Raw genomic sequence first — 16,608 nt, 5'->3', positions numbered from 1 at the left:
TATGCTACATAGCAAGAGCCTGTTAGTAAATGGAACACCTCCTATTTAACTCAATCACTGCCATCAGTGTGCTTTTTCTTTTTCTGTTGTTTTGTTTTGTTTTGATTTTGTTTCAAGACAGGATTTCTCTGTGTTGCCTGATTATCCTCGAACGCATACTGTAGACCAGCCTGGCCTCAAACTCAGAGATCTACCTGCTTCTGCCTCCTAAGTGCTGAGTTCAAAGATGTGCACCACCACACCCAGCCTTTAAAAAAATATAATAATTTTAAAACTTTCAAGTGGATTTGTGTTTTGCCTGCATGCATGTCTGTGTGAGGTATCAAATCCCCAAAAACTGGAATTTCAGACAGTTGGTGTAACGTGGGTGCTGAGAATTGAACCTGGGTCCTCTGGAAGAACAGCCCTTGCTCCTAACTGCTGAGCCAGTTCTCCAGCCCTGGCTTATGTATCCTTAATACATTTAGATTTTTTTTTTTTTTTTTTTTAGCAGTAAGTAAGGATCAAAGTCAAGAGAGGACCCAAAGTTATAGACACATGGCCCATAGTCCCTATTCTTGTAGCTTGGTTGATTTTGTTTTGTTTTGTTTTGTTTTAAATCTAATTCAGATGAGACTAGCTTTGAACTTTCGATGTAGTCAAAGTTGGCCTTGAGCCTGATTCTCTTCTATTTGCATCTCCTGAGTTCTGGGGTAACAGATTTATGCCATGATGTCCATCCATCATTCTCTATTCTGCAAATAAGAGCTGAGTTACAAACCAGACCTCACAGGGACTTTAGATGATATTGTCTTTGGGGGGACCTGGCCTTGTATCAGATGACAAGCCAACACCGCGTACATAAGGGCAGTGTGCTTCTGAGAAAAGAACTGACCTGGTTCCTGTCAGTGACTTGTTTCCCCTCAGTACATTCAATATATGGCGTGCGTGTGTGTGTGTGTGTGTGTGTGTGTGTGCGCGCGCGTGTGTGTGTGCTGGGCAGGAATGCCATGGTGTGCACATGGAGGTCAGAGGACAACTTGAGTGTGCTGATTTTCTCTTTCACAGTGTGGGTCCTAGAGCTCAAACTCAGGTTGTCAGGATTGGCAGCAATCACCCTTTTACCTGCTGAGCCATCTCGGTGGCCCTCTCCACCTTATGCTTTGAGCCGGAGCCTCTCACTGTACCTAGAGCTAGCCAGCCAGCCAGGTCTTCCTGCCTTTGCCTCCTCAGCCCTGGGACTGCAGGTATGAGCTGTCTTACGTGGGTGCTGGAGCTGGAACTCAGGGCTTTACATCTGCTCAACAAGCACATTTTCCAACTGAGCCATAACCCACAGGCCCTCAGCCCCACAGGCGTGTCTCCTGCCTAACCTCAGGGCCTAGTCTACCTTGCTGCTCCTGTTCCTTCAGCAAACTTCATTATCTTTTGCTTCGACTATAGCAGTGGTTCTCAGCCTTCCCAGTGGTGCGACACTTTAATACAGTTCCTCGAGTTGTGGTGACACTCCCCCCACAACCATAAAATTATTTTCATTACTACTTCATAGCTGTGATGAATCATAGTATAAATATTTTTGGAGATGGAGAGTTGCCAAAGGGGTCTCGACCCACAGGTTGAGAACTGCTTAATTAAGGGCCCAAACACAGAAGAACTTGAATGACCTCCAGTTCCTTCAAGGCCCCAGGTGGGCAAACAGACAGACAAGCACCTGGCCGAGCTGGCAGCCAGGCTCCCTGCCTGCGCGGCTCTGGCCGGCCTCCGCCCTGCAGAAGCCCTTGCCTGTGCAGCCTTGCTCACCAGCGCCTCCTTGTGGTGAGATCTGAGATTGTGAGGGAATGAGCACTCGTCTTCGGCTTCCAGGTCCTGCATCCTCTGTTTTGTTTGTTTGTTTGTTTGTTTGTTTGTTTTTGTTTTCGAGACAGGGTTTCTCTATGTAGCCCTGGCTGTCCTGGAACTCACTCTGTAGACCAGGCTGGCCCCAAACTCAGAAATCCGCCTGACCTGCATCCTCTGTTAAAGTCTCTGGTTTCTTGGCCTCCAGGTCCTAAACCTAGACATTGACTTTGCCCTTCTCCCTCTGGGGTGATAGAAATTCTCACACTTGGAGGTCATTTTCCATTGCCCTAACCTTATTGTTGTGGAGTATTCCCCAGAGAAGATTGCTCAGACATGGGTTTAAGCCAATAAAAAGTCTTTATTAGCCAGCCTGCGACTACACTTGGGTGTTTGGGATCCCTGTGTAGTCTGGAGCTTTTCTCAAGGTGAGCTTTTATGCATTAAAACAAACAAACAAACGAACAAAAAACCCAACCATGTCCTGGGTTGACATACTTCAGTTAACAAGAACAGTTAGCCAGAAGTGGATTTACAGAAGCCAAAAGCAAGGTTAGCACTGTTAGAGACTTTCCCAGATCTAAGGGCTTTGATGGATTAGATCTTTGTTTGATGTTTGTTTGTTTGTTTGGTTGGTTGGTTGGTTGGTTGGTTTGGTTTGGTTATCGAGACAGGGTTTCTCTGTATAGCTCTGGCTGTCCTGGAACTCACTCTGTAGATCAGGCTAGCCTTGAACTCACACTCATGGAGATCCACCTGCCTCTGTCTCCTGAGTGCTGGGATTAAAGGCATATGTCACTACCACCTGGCTGGATTAGGTCTTTGTTTTGGTTTTGGCAGGTGGTGCTGTCTACATGCTGAGTTTTACAGCCTGAATGGTCCTTCCATCATGGAGTCAGTTGTGCTAAAGTCTATGGACCTGTTACACTATAAAACCTAGCAGGAAAATCACACACACACACACACACACACATTCCCCTCACACCTATGGGTTTATCAGTTACTTTCCTGTCTCTGTAACATATAGTCAACAGAAGCCAGTGGGGAAGAGTCTTCCCGTCATGGTTTCCGAAGTCCAGTTCCTCACCTGAAGAGGGCACAATGGGGAGGAGTTGTGGTCACAGAGGCAAAGACAGGAAAGGGTTCATTCAGAATGAGGCCAGGGCAAGCAACTCCTCGGAGCCAGAAAAGGTTTGGAAGAGCACTCTTTCTGCCTATCAGCAGGGCTCAGCCCATCAGCAGGGGCATGTTCATCTGTATCTCATCTGTGAGATTCCATGTTGCTGACACAGACATGAGGACCCCCTACGGGAAGAAATTATATCACATAACAATCTGTATGTGATCCATATTTCTTCAGTTTTGTCTCTTAAAAACCTTTATATTTGTGTGTGAGACACTTTGTGCGTTTTTTGTACATCAAACACACGCACACGGCCAGAAGAGGGTGCCAGATCCCTGGAAACCAGCGTTACAGGTGATTGTGAGCCACCATTCAGGCACTGGGAACTGAATCCTTTACAAATGCAGCCAGTTCTCTCAGCTCATACCTCATCTCTCCAGCCCCATTGTGTTACTTATTATTTTTAGTGTGTGTCTATGGTGGGGTGGGGGTGGGGGTGGCAGGTATGTGCAGGTATGTGTGTGTAAGTATCTTCTGGAGCTGAAGTTACAGATGGTTGTGAGCCATCCAACGCAGGTGTTTCAGCAAGAACACCTCCTATCTGCTGAGCCTCCCTCTTCCCCCTTTAAAAAAGGTCTTGTTAGGCTGCCCAGGTTAAAGGATACACGCATGACTGTATGTACAAAGAAACTAAAGTTCCAGCCAGGCTGTCAGGGAGCACCTCTGGAGGGGCAGGAGGAGGAAGGAGACCAGGGAGCACCTCTGGAGGGGCAGCAGGAGGAAGGAGCCCAGGAGCATTCCCACTTTAGTTGATGTTTTTACATGTGGCTCAAATCTTTTGCATTTATAAACTACATGCGCCATTTTGAAAATACAATGACATTGATCTTTAAGAAGAATGGGAGGCACCAAAAAGCACGGGCAAAGTAAGTGTCCCCGTCACTCAGAAGAAAGCAGCCATGCGTGTTTTCAGAACACCAAGGAGAATATGTGCCCTGCTTGGGCAAGACGCCTGGGACTGTGCCAAAGCTACTGGCCTGGCATCCACTCTGTAGCCTAGCATTACTTATGCCACTGTCCTGCCTCACCCCAAGTTACCCTCAGAGACACCTGCTGGGACAAGCAAAGCTTGTCCCTGAAGCTTCTCTCCAAAGCCAGCAGAATGTTCAGTTACTAGACCAAAAGTCCTTTTCTTTGAAAACTACAAAATAAACATCCCCAGTCCCCGTCCTCCCCCACCATGTTCTGGCAGTCCACATGTTTATGTCTTTGGAGAAAGGAGAGCAAGAAGAGAGAGAAAGAAAAGAGCTTCAGCAAGCCCCCTCCCCCAGCAGATGGCATCAAGTTGGTAATGAACCCTCTGCATTTGGGGCCTTTGATCTACCAGTGGGGCTGGGGGAAGACTGCTGAGGGAGGCTTCGAGGCCTTGGAGTGCTCTCTGGAAGGATGCTGGCAGCATCTTTTAAAGTGAATCAGGCACTAGGGACCTATCCCCAGAAAGCTTTCCACAACAACCCTCAAGGCACAAGCACACGAGTGAGTATACAGGGCTGGCTTGGTCCCCCTGATGGTTTGTAACACCCGAGGGACATGCTTCTGGCAGGGCATGTGTGTGATTTCATTTGACCCTGTGGGGCAGTGGTCACAGTCAGACCTTCTCTGGGATGTAACCAGGGAATGAGAAGGACAGCTGTCACCCAAATGCACCTTGACTACTGTCACCAAAGACTCTGCCTTCTCTGTCTCTCTCGTGCGACACTGAGGCCAGAGAGCAGTTTTCTGTCACTGTAACAAATATCTGAGGATAAACATTGCACAAAGTCTTTCTGGGGCTTGGAGAGTTGGAAGTTTAGCCTGTGGTCACTCAGCCCCATGCTTTGGGCCTGTGTAGCACACCACGGTGAGAGCATGTGTTGAGGAAAAAATGCTCACCTTTGGGCCAGGCAGCAAGAAGAAAAAAGGGGTCTGGCTCCCAACAAATCCCCTTCAAGGACATACCCCAAAGGACATAAAGACCTTCCACTAGGCTCCACCTCTTAAAGGTACCACAGCCTCTCAATAGTAACAAATAAGGACCCAAGCCTTCAACACATGGCGTTGAGAGGTATTGCCGACTTAAACTGTCACTGTAACTTTGCCTCCATGGTCAGTGTCATCTCCACAGAGGCTGCTGGAAAGAACCAGACTGGAAAAATGGGAGTGAGAAAGGGGGTTCCATCTGTGCCATGGGGAAGCCGCCATCCGTGGCGGGTGAAGACTTTCCAGCCTGCTGCTACGGAGTCACCCACACTCATGCTCTGGTCATACGTGAGCCCTGGTGAAACCAAACCCTAGTGTGTCATTGAGCCCTTAGAAGAGGGAGAGAGGCATTTACATCTCCCTAGGGAAGAGATTCTCATCTTCTTCCAACCACAGCACTAGCTATGGATGGAAAGCAGCAGACACTGCCACAGCAAGTGGCAGAGTCGCAGGGGATGCCTGCTAACCATGATGCCAGCCAGCCAGGAATCCAGCTCTGCAAGAGAGAAGAGGGAACTGGGAAGTGAATGTGGACCAGGGGCTTCCTAGGGAGCAAGGACTTGGGGCTGCAGCTCACAGGTCTGGCTTTCCCTGACATACAGCCTTTGTTGTGCGCTCTTATTTTGACTCTGCCTGTTGGCCTCCTGAAATTCTTCATTATTTTTCCAAGAAGAGGCTCATTATTTTCATTTTGCAGTGCGGTGCCCTCAAATTATAGTCAGTCCTGAGTCTAGAGACTCCAGCTGCTGAGGCCGAACACTTTGCCCATCCCCCTTCTAGCACATACTACATGTATACATGTGTGCACACCAAACATGTGTGTACCCTCCATACATGCATATAGTCCCTGGTGCCAGTATACCCTCTCAGACCTTTTTAATGATTTAATATTTATTACTTTATACACTGGTGTTTTGCCTGCATGTATGTCTGTGTGAGGGTGTCAGATCCCCTGGAACTGGAGTTACAGACAGTTGTGAGCCTTCATGTGGGTGCTGGGAACTGAACTTGGTCCTCTGGAAGAGCAGCCAGTGCTCTTAATTGGTGAGCCACCTCTCCAGCCCCTCCATGGTTCACTTTACCTGTAAATACTCACTGAGCATCATATGACGTCATATGACGTGATACAATACAACAGTGTTGAGGACAAGGGACAGTGGGACAGGCGACAGCCACATGGTCTCTGCTTTGTAGAACCTGAGGCCATGCACCCTGGCCCGCCTGGCCTTCTGGAAATCATCTGTCCCCTTGTACCACTGAGGGTCACTGAGCACAGAGGACTCCCACCTGACCTAGGATCTAGCTCAGTTTGCCGGAAGCCTACACAGGACGTTGATTGTCGGCTTGGTTGGCAATTTTCTAGAACATCTAGTGAGTCTTAGACACAGAAGTTATAGACGCCCATCCCTGCCCAGCCACGATGAGATGAACCTTTCAGAGATCAAGAGACCATGATCAAAGGGTTTTTATGTCAGTCTTTCCTTCCTGCCTCAGGCTGTGGTAAGCGGCTGTGATACGCACATCCTGCTTCCTGCCTCTGCTGGCAGCCAGAATCTCTTCTTCAGTTTTTTTTGTTTTTTTTTTTTTTTCTGAAAAAAAAAAAAAAAAAACCCACACTGGAGATCATGCCAGGGCAGCGGCAAGAGCTCTAACACTGAGATACCCTAGCCCTTGGTTTGGTTTGTTTGATTTTGAGGTAGCCTCAGACTCTCCACCTTCCTGTCTCAGGCTCCAGTATGCTGTGCTTAAAAGTCTGCACTCATGACCAACTCAGAGACTGACTTCTGCAGCACTGGGGCCTGAGCCCAAAACCTTGGGCACACCACGCAGGTGCTCTACCATAGAAGAGTCCCCAGTCCTATTCCAACTTAAACTCCTCCTGCCTCAGTTTCCCTAGTGAATGGAATTGTTGTCTTTGTCATAAACTTAATTCAGCATCCCGATTTCCTTAGGCCCAGGCCATTCAGAATTCTGTGGTAACATACCTCACCTGGTCTCAGGCACTGCCCAGAAAGTCTGGCCTACAAAACAGCCCAGCGGTTTAAACAAAAAAAGCTGGTGACTTCAGAGGGCCAGGTGTAGCTGCCTTCTCCTCAGACAGAAAGCGTGTGCTTTCGACAGCCTGTCACAGCTATCTCCCTCTCCACCCCAACTTGAGGCAAGACTGAGACCCTTCTGGTCTCTGGAACCTGTGAGGTGAGTTCCGCTCTGTTTCTCATGAAAACAGCATACAGGACCACAGATATGACTCAGCAGGGATGTGCCTGGGTCCACACAGAATGAGGATCGTAGTTCAGTTCTCCAGCACCCAGGTTAAAAAGCCAGTGTGGTGGCATGTATCTGCCGTCTAAGAGCTGGGACAAGAGGATCTCTAGAGCTTGCTGGCCAACCTGCCTAGCCAAATCAGTAACTCTGAATTCAGTGAGAGACCTTGCTCAAAAAATAAGGTGCAGAGTGGTTGAAGGAGACACTTTGATATTAACCATTGGCCTATACAGAGAGACAGACAAACAGACATACAGAGACAGAAAGACAGATACACACACACACAGTGACAGACACATAAGACACACAGACACAGAGAGAGAGTAAGACAGAAAGAGAGACAGACACATACAGAAACATACACATAGACACATAAGACACACAGAAACTGACACACAGAGACAGAGACAGAAAGACAGACAGATACACATTCAGAAACACACACACACACAAACAGAGAGACATACAGACACACACAGGCCCACATACACCACGGCATAGAAACCACAGTGACAGGTGGCTGAGGGCTTCCCATGGGCACTGGCCCTGACTCCCTGTGTGTCATCCCTGGAAGGCCACAAGAAGCCAGAAATGATTTGTGTGGATCAGTGGCCACAGGTATCTAATACTGTGATTGGGCTCTGTCACTGAGTGATGTCAAAGGCTCTAGGCTCAGGGTAGACTCTGGCTTTCCCAGAACCAACAGCTATGTTGGTCTCCTGGTCCTTAGAGTCTTTGAAACTATGTCACTCCTGAGAGATTCATTTAAGCTTCCCTAGAGATGTCACTCCTGAGAGATGTCACAGTGTAGATTTAAGCTTCCCTGGAGCCTCTAGCTGGACCCCAGCTACCACATCTATGATTATGTCAGTCAAGGGCCTTTGGCACTGGAAGCTGCCTATGCACCCAGTTCCTTCAAGGATGCCAGGTGGAGCCTGCTCCTGCCGTGAAGGCCTCAGGCCTTTCAGGGGACAGGCAGGGACTTGGAGGAGGACCACATTTGTATGCCAGGTCTCCAAGAGTGTTTCTGATAACATGAGTTCCTGAATAACAGGTCCATGTGACTGAACATTTTGACCACACTCTGGAGATGTTGTCACAGCTGGAGATGGGCCACCCTCCTGCTACAGGCATCCATATGTACCCTGGGCAAGCACCCCACTTGGACCATTTCTTCCAGGACAGATGACTCATGCCTCATGGGGTCTGGGGCTGGACATGTGTAACAGACACCTCTTTGGTCCTTGGTGTGTTGACCCACAAACACAGGGTGTTAGCCAGGGTGTAATTCTATGGCTGCCACCTGAGGAAGATGGTGGAGAGTGATGGTCTCAGTCCCTGGATGCTGGCACTGAGTGAGGTAAAACATCACGGTGCCGGCAAGTAGCAGATTGGTGCTACCCACATGGCAATGGCTGGGAAGCAGATGAAGAGACGGAAGAAGCAGGCCGAGGGCTGCCCATGACCTACTTCCTAGATCCACTGCCTCTCCATAAGACCTTACACCACCATCACACAACCTCTGCTGGATTAGCCCACCAAGTAAGTCAATGCCCTCAAGGTCTTCCTGCCTCTTGGTAACATCACCAGCTGAGGACCAAACCAGCTTCGGGGTGGACATCAGACATCCAAGCCTAACAGGAGGCCTGCTGCAACCACTCTCTGAATTCCTGCCCTGCCAAGGCCAAGCGGTTGCCATCTCCTGCAGAGGGACATCTGCCACAACACCTCTCCCTCTCCTTGTCCTTCTGAGCCCTGCAGACTTGGTAGCCCCTATGCTTCTGTAGTAATGGGGCTCTCCCATAGCCTGTCAGCCACTGGCCACTCCAGCCCATTCATAGTAACAATCAGGATAAGGGACACAGCTCCATCAAACGGAGCTCACCTAGCATGTGCAAGCCCAGAGTTAGATCCCAGTGCGGCTAAACAACCCTCATTAGAAACGCCCAGCCCTGCATAGCCGTCCCATGTTGGAGGTCCTATCAGGTGCTCACATATAAGCATTATTCCACCTTCTTAACTGCTACAAGGACCATCACCGTCGCCCCACTCCAACCCCTTGACTCCCCTTGACTTTCAGACGTACCTTCCCCTTACCCTCTTTATATCTTTCCTACATTGAGGCCTATTCTTCGGGCTGGACATCCCACTTTCCGAGGTAATTTGGGGAATACCCACACCCTCAGGCAGTTGCCTGTTCCCGGTCCACCCTCTATTCCCCACCCTCTATACAGGGTACACAGAGGTGGTCAGAGGGCTGAGGCAGGTGCAAAGGTGGCTCTCTGTCCTGCTGCTCCCCCTGCCTCAAGGCCCAGTCGGTCATAGTGGTGACAGGGCCTCTCTGAGTCCCAAGATGCTTCTTCTAGCAGGCTGGCCTCAAACTCACAGCAATCCTCCTATCTCTCTCTGCCTGCTGAATACTGGGCTAACAGGCATGAGCCACTATTCCTTGCTTTCCTTCATTTAAAAAAAAAGATTTATGTGTTTAGGGGTATACGCACGTGAGTTCAAATGCCCTCCAAGGCTGGGGGAGTCAGGTCCCCCTTGGAGCTGGAATGGTGATACACACCTTCAATCCCAGCACTTAGGAGGTAGAGGTAGGCAGATCTTTATGGGTTCAAAGCCAGCCTGGTCTACAGAATGAGTCCCCAACATTTTGCCCACTCCCCTCTGCCACTATCTTCCCCAGGTGCCCCCTCACTGCCCTGCTCCTGCTCACGGCTCAGACCTCAGACCGGACATCTCTGATAACAGGCTGTTAACAGCCCTCGAACCTTCCAGGCCTGTTGCTGTCTTGCTGTGTCTTAACTGACTTGGTTGGGGTGATTTTAATGAAGTCTGTTTTTCTGAGAAAGTATGCAGTCCCTGATTTCACCCCTCAGAGGCGGCCCTGAGCATGCACGGAATCACCCTGGGTGACAGGGTCATCCCTGGCTTCTCATGTCTGGCTTTGTTAGACTTCCACCGCGTTGGTTCCAGGGATGATGGATTGGTCTCCTGGGATAGAAGCCATTCCTCAGATGATCTAATTAAACTCAGCCCCTTCATGGGGGTCCCCTTTGAGGTCAGTCTTTGAGGGTTGTTACAGGCCCTTGAAGGTTTTCCTCAATTGTTTGGTTTTGTTGTTTTTTGTTTTGTTTTTTAAGTTTTAGTGCACTCAAACATGTGTGTGTGTGTGTGTGTGTGTGTCCTCGAGTGTGCACATGCCTGCAGAGGACAGAAGAAGGCATTGATCCCCTGGAACTTGAGTTACAGTCCATTGTGAACCCCCTGACCTAGGTACTACAAACTGAACCCAGGCTCTCTGGAAGATTAGCCATCGCTCTTAACCACTGAGCCGTCCTCCAACCCCCACTGTCTCTCTTTCCAGCCTGTAAATGTCTAGCTAGCCTGTGTCTTAGCTTGCTCCCCTCCTGGGCCTATTTATAGCAGCCTCCTCTTAATTAGTTGCTATTATCTGCCTCTTAATTGCTTGCTACCAAGATCTCCACTATTTTCACTCTTGAACTTGAGCCATTGACCCTCAGTCCCATAGGAAGTGAGTTCCCTTGGGAGTGTGTTAGCTCTCCCTGCTGTCTCTGTCAAACCTCTGCACAGCTGCTCTGCATCAGGGGCAGGGCCAGCCTGCTTCTCTCTCGACACTCCTGTCTTATGAACAGGGCCACGGGTGGGGCAGCCCCCTCATGGCGTGGAACCTGTACTGTACAGCAAACAGGAGTAAAGGCAGCCAGGTCCACGTGTCCGTGAGGCAGATCTTCCCTGCCCCACAGCAGACTGGGGGAGGAAAACAGTCTCAGGCTCCCAGCTGCTCTTTCCTGAACTAACATTTCTAGATTTCTAGAGCTGGGGATGAAATATGTTCATGTCGGCATCCTGTCCTTCCTGGGGAGAGAGGGAGGCTGTGCTCTGGGCTGCCTTTACTGTCATTCTTCAGAACCTGGAGAGGGTGGGGAGGAGAGGAGTGGGCCTTGCTCTTCTGAGATTTAGTCAGGTGGTTTGTCTGCCTCCCTGTCTGCCTGCCTGTCTGTCTGTCTGTCTGTCTGTCTGTCTTAGAAGGGTTTCTCCATCCTATGTGTCCTTCTTTAGGACAGTTTCCAAAGAGTGATTTTGTTTTGGCAAACATTTTTCACTGGTTCTAGCTGTTTTCTCTGAGGTCTGTTCTCATGACTGTCTCTGAATATTCACTATAATCCAGAAGAGTAACAAATGCATCCATCGCTATGGGTGTGCTGTCTCCCAGGAAGGTAGATGGTTCTAACCAGTCAGTATTGTTTGCCATGTTGACAGAGTAAAAAGGTCAAAGCCACCACACACATCAGCTTTCCTCTCTGAGTGGCTGTGGCTGTGGCAAACCCAACTCAAGGACCAGCACCATGTCTCAGAGGCAAGAGCTCCCCCGAATGCACCACAAGGCAGGATTCCCCACAGCAAGTCAGGATGCTGAAGGGCAGCTGGGCCCCAAAAGCTGTGTCCCCATTCGAATACATGGACCCTGGGAAGGATTCCTTATCTGGAACAATGGGCGCTGGGTACTGGGACTACAGGTGTGTGCCAGCATGCCTGGCTATGCCTCTGTCCTCTCTGGGTGTCTCTCCCCTTTCCTTTTATACTATTGCGTGCACAGACAGATGTAATTCAACAGAGGATCCGGAAGTGAGAGAGTCACCTCGGATTATCTGAGAGGGCCCAAGGAAAAGGACAGCTCCTTTTCAAGAGGCACTAGAGGTCACATGGGGTGGTGCACACCTTCAATCCCAACACTTGAGAGGCAGAGGCAGGTGGATCTCCATGAGTTCAAGGCCAGCCTGGTCTACATAGCCAGTTTCCAGGCCAGCCAGTGATATCCTGTCTCAAAAAATAGCAACGTGTGTATGTTTGGAGTGGTAGAGTAATATAAGTAGCTCCATGAGAGGAGCAAGCCAGGACACAGCCCGCTAAGCGCTTACAGGAAGGAGACAACTGAAAGCTGAGAGCGGCTCAGCTAAGGGTTAAGACCATGCACTAGTTAGTCTTCCAGAGGATCTGAGTTCCAGGTTAGCCAGGGCTATGCAGAGGGCAAGGTTAGCCAGGGCTATGCAGAGGGCAAGGTTAGCCAGGGCTATGCAGAGGGCCTGGAGGCTAAAAACCAGAGGGCTGGCACAATAGCTCAGCAGGTAACATGTTTACCACACAAGTCTGACCATCTGAGTTTGACCCCTAAGATTCACAGCGGAAGAAGAGCACTGACTTCCACAGCTGCTCTCTGACCTCCATCTGTGTGCCAATGGCGTACTTACACCCTCCACACACTCATAAACCCCCCACCCATATACCCCCACATCCATATACTCCCCATACACCCACTGACACACTCACACACACACATACATACCCATATACCCCTATGTACCCCCATTCACACACGCATACACCCCACACATGGATAGTCCCACACATCCATATACCCACATGTGCACACATGCACCCCCGAACCATGTACACCCCACACCTATACACCCCATACACACATGCATGTGCATGCACAGATACACAAAAAGGAAAAGAGAAAATGGGAGAGACACCCCGAGGCGAAGTTCAGAGGCACAACTGGACTTGGTACACACCTATGGTCCCAGCCCCAGGCGGCTAAGGCAGGAAAACAAGAGTTCAATGCTGGTCTGGGCTACATAGCTAGACCTTGTGTAAAAAACTAAAGACAGGGTGTGATGAGGCCACAAGCCAAGGGATGTCTGGTTAGACTGCTGTAGCAACATGCCTTCACCCAGAAATTTAGAATCAACAGAACTTAATGCTCAGGTCTGGAGGCTGGGACGTCCAGGATCCAGATACCAGCAGACTCTCCATGTAAGGAAAACTTGCCCCCATCCCCACAGATGGCACCTTTTGCCAGTAAGAACTCTCTCTTGGGCCTAAGTCACAAAGTCCAGGCCTCCTATAAATGTTATAATATGTTGCACTGGGGATTAGATTTCAGTATTCAGAGAGAGACAGGTGCATTCAGACCCTGGTACCAGGGCAAGAACCACAGGAGCGGAGGGGCAGGAGAGATGGGTCAGTGGCCACATTAGTGCCTATAACTCCAGGCCCAAGGGATCCCAACCTGCTTCTGGCCTCCCTGGGTACACACACACACACACACACACAATTTAAAAAAATAAAAGACTGGATGCTCTCTTGCCCTAGCAGCCCCTCAGAACCTCTGTTTTAAGCCTGAGTGTGTGGTCACTTATTATATTATCCTTAGTTAGTGTCACATGTATAGACACACCTGTGTGAGGATGTGTGTATACACTCATGGATGTGTGCACTGTGTGTGCGTGTTTGTGGGGTCCTCCTCTGTAGCACTCCACGTTATTATTATTTTGAAAGCACTGAGGACCCAACCTAAGGCCTCATGCATGTGAGGCGCCTGCCGCTGAGCTCCAGCACATGCCTGGCACATGTGAGCAGTGCATAGTTACATGCATGTGACATGGTAATGGCGATCTTACATAGTTTATATGGGACAAGTAAACTAAAGTGAGCTGGTCGCTCCTGCTTCATGGCATGTTCCTGTCTTTGTACCTGTGGCTGTTTACTCAGGAATAACAGTCTCCTTGCTGTGGTTACCCTCTTTCATTCTTCAGCTCTCGGCCTGTGAAGATCCTCTGTATAACCCTTCCCCAAAGTTCTGGCACCTGAATTAGGCAAGTGACTCCCTTCCCAAAGCCCCGGCACCTGAATTAGACAGGTCCCCCTTTCATAAAGCCCAGGAACCTGACTTAGGCAGGTCTTGCTGGTTGCTTTCTGCTGTATCCATTCCAGTTGGCCCTGAGCATGTGCTCCATTCCAGTCATCTGCCTGGTTTCTCTCAGATCTTGCAATCTGCAGCTGGTCATACCAGCTTTCCACATTCACCACATAGCACCTATGCCCTTCTGGACAGCCATAGCATGAGTGAGGACAGGCCCTGGTGCCAGGGATGATGCCCAGGGCCACAGAACTGCCACTGAGTCTCCTCAGATTCAAGCCCACCACATCCCACCCAGCAGCAAGATTTCCAAGCTGTCATTAGTTTGGATCCCACACATGCTTCTTACAGAGAAAGCCACTCGGACGGACAATCTGGCCCTTTGTGGAAACTGTGGGAGTCTTCCTGACCATAGAAGCCAGCCTCACATCAGTGCTGTCTCAGAACCATGAGCTCAAGAAATTAAGGATTCTGCAGGCGTGCTCGGAATCTCTGGGCCCAGCAATTAATTCCTTGGAGATTAAAGGATTGTTGTGTTTCTGATACATTATTATGCGGAGTGGGCTTGCTGTGGATTTCAAAACTTGAACCAGAATCCTCATTAACTGGGACCTTTTATCTGTGTGCAATTTCTAGAAGAGATGGGTTAGGGAGTGAGCTGGTGCCTCCCCCAGCCACATTCCAGGGGTGTCCTGATGCGCACCCAGGCGGCGTTCTCTTCTGAGGATGATGTGGCCATTGGGCAACTTCCTCTGGCTTTCCAGGTGACAACCAACCCTATCTGGCCTCCCCTTCTTCATGATGGCTCCATCTCCGTGATAGTGACCGTCACTATGTAGAACAATGAGCCCCAAAGATGGCCTTTGGAGCCACTGCATCTGGAGAGCTAGAAGATCAGATGGAACAGACTTGAATTTTTGTGAAGCTACCCAGGGACTGGACCCAGTGTGGCTGCATTCTATTGCCCATGGTGAACAGGCTCTGGCCTCCCCAGCATCAGCCTCCATCCTGGGATCTATCTGTGGAACACAGAGGGGCTCCCGTGGAGCCTCTGTCCTGGCTGCATTGACAGGATTTCAAGGGGAGCGTCTCTGGAGCCCTCATCCGATGCTGGCTGGGCTACCTTGAAGTTACCTTGGAAGCTTCTGGCATTTTTAGCAGCTCCTGCGCTTTGTCACCTGGGTTTAAATGCCCAGCACTGGTGCACACAGCTGCTGCCTTACCCCAACGAGGTCAGGCCTGTGCCCGCCAGCCCAGGTGGCTCCCAGGCCAAGAGCCAGGTGGCTGCTCTTCCAGCCCCTTCTATATAGTGGTTTTCCTGGAATTCTGCCATCTTCATCTAGAAACTTTGGAAACAGAACAGGACCTGGGTCAGGGTGCCAGGCATCACTAAGAAAAGTATCCCCCAAGGGAGAGTGCCCCAGAGAATGCTGGCCTCGGCTTCCTTCCTCTGGGCACCTATGGTCTACTTTCCCTGAGCCCTCCATCCAAGAGCACAGCTCAATATGGCCAGTGCTGCTCCTCAACCACCCCCTCTGGCTCTTAAGAAAGAGAACCAGCAAGGACGGATCCAAGTGGGGAAACTAAGCCCTTGTTGCTTCCTGGCAGAAAAGTAAGAGAACAGCCAGGGGATACAGCACACACTCGCCCTGTGGCTCAACTCCGCGACTGGAGGTGTACCGCCAAACACTGAAGGCAGGACCTCATCGGAGTCAGGCGTGCTGATTGCCGGAGCTCTGGATCACAAGGTGTTTGCACCACACCGTGTTCATGGTACATACCTCAGAATAGCCAAAACGAGAGGCAATCTGAGTGTCCACCCACACATGAGTGGATAGCTGAGATGTATCTCATAGCCATACCATGGACCATCATTCAGCCATAAAAAAGAAAGAAATTCTCGCTCATGCTACAGCTTGCTTGAACAGGGAGGTCCTGCTGAGCAAAACAAGCCAGTCATAAAATAAGTACTGTATGAGTTTGCATCCTGGATCCATAGTAACTTATGGATAGGGTCAGCAGCATCTTAACGTGAATTCTATCACCCTCATTTTGAAAAGAAGATGACCAAGACAAGCAAGCAAGAAGCCGAATGTGACCCAGCCAGTGAGTGGCAGGGCCAGGATTCAACTGGAGGCCATTGACTTGGGGGCTGGCTGGCTCATGGCGCTCTTCCTGAAATCCTGCTCAGAGCTGCTGCCAGGGGACAGCAAACAGGCTCCAGATGGCTGTTCCTCACTCACCAGGCTGGGCTCCACTTGAAACCCCCAGCCAGCTTCTAAATGCATCCCAGCCGGCTGAGCTGGGAATGTCTGGGGCTCCCCTGCTGGGGCAGCAGGGACAAAGGAGGCCCTGGCCACACAGTCTGGGACAGTCATAGGGGCTTGGAAGGGTTTGCTCCCAGCCCTGGCTTCATCTCTTCTGAGGCCCAGCCCTGCTCCAGCAGATCCTAGAGCCTGGGCCTCACTGGGCTTACTGGAATCCCTCCTACAACACAGACGGGAGCTTCAGAATAGCACTTTTAAATATTTTTTAATTTATTTTTGATTGATTTATTTTTATTTCATGTGTATGGGTGCGCTCTCTCTCTCTCTCTCTCTCTCTCTCTGTGTGTGTGTGTGTGTGTGTGTGTGTGTGTGTGTGTGTGTGTGTGTGT

Source organism: Grammomys surdaster, unplaced genomic scaffold (assembly GCF_004785775.1).
Source record: "Grammomys surdaster isolate TR1022 unplaced genomic scaffold, NIH_TR_1.0 126187, whole genome shotgun sequence".
NCBI lineage: Eukaryota > Metazoa > Chordata > Mammalia > Rodentia > Muridae > Grammomys > Grammomys surdaster.
The sequence above is the reverse complement of the archived record's forward strand: the minus strand, read 5'-3'. Positions refer to the sequence as shown.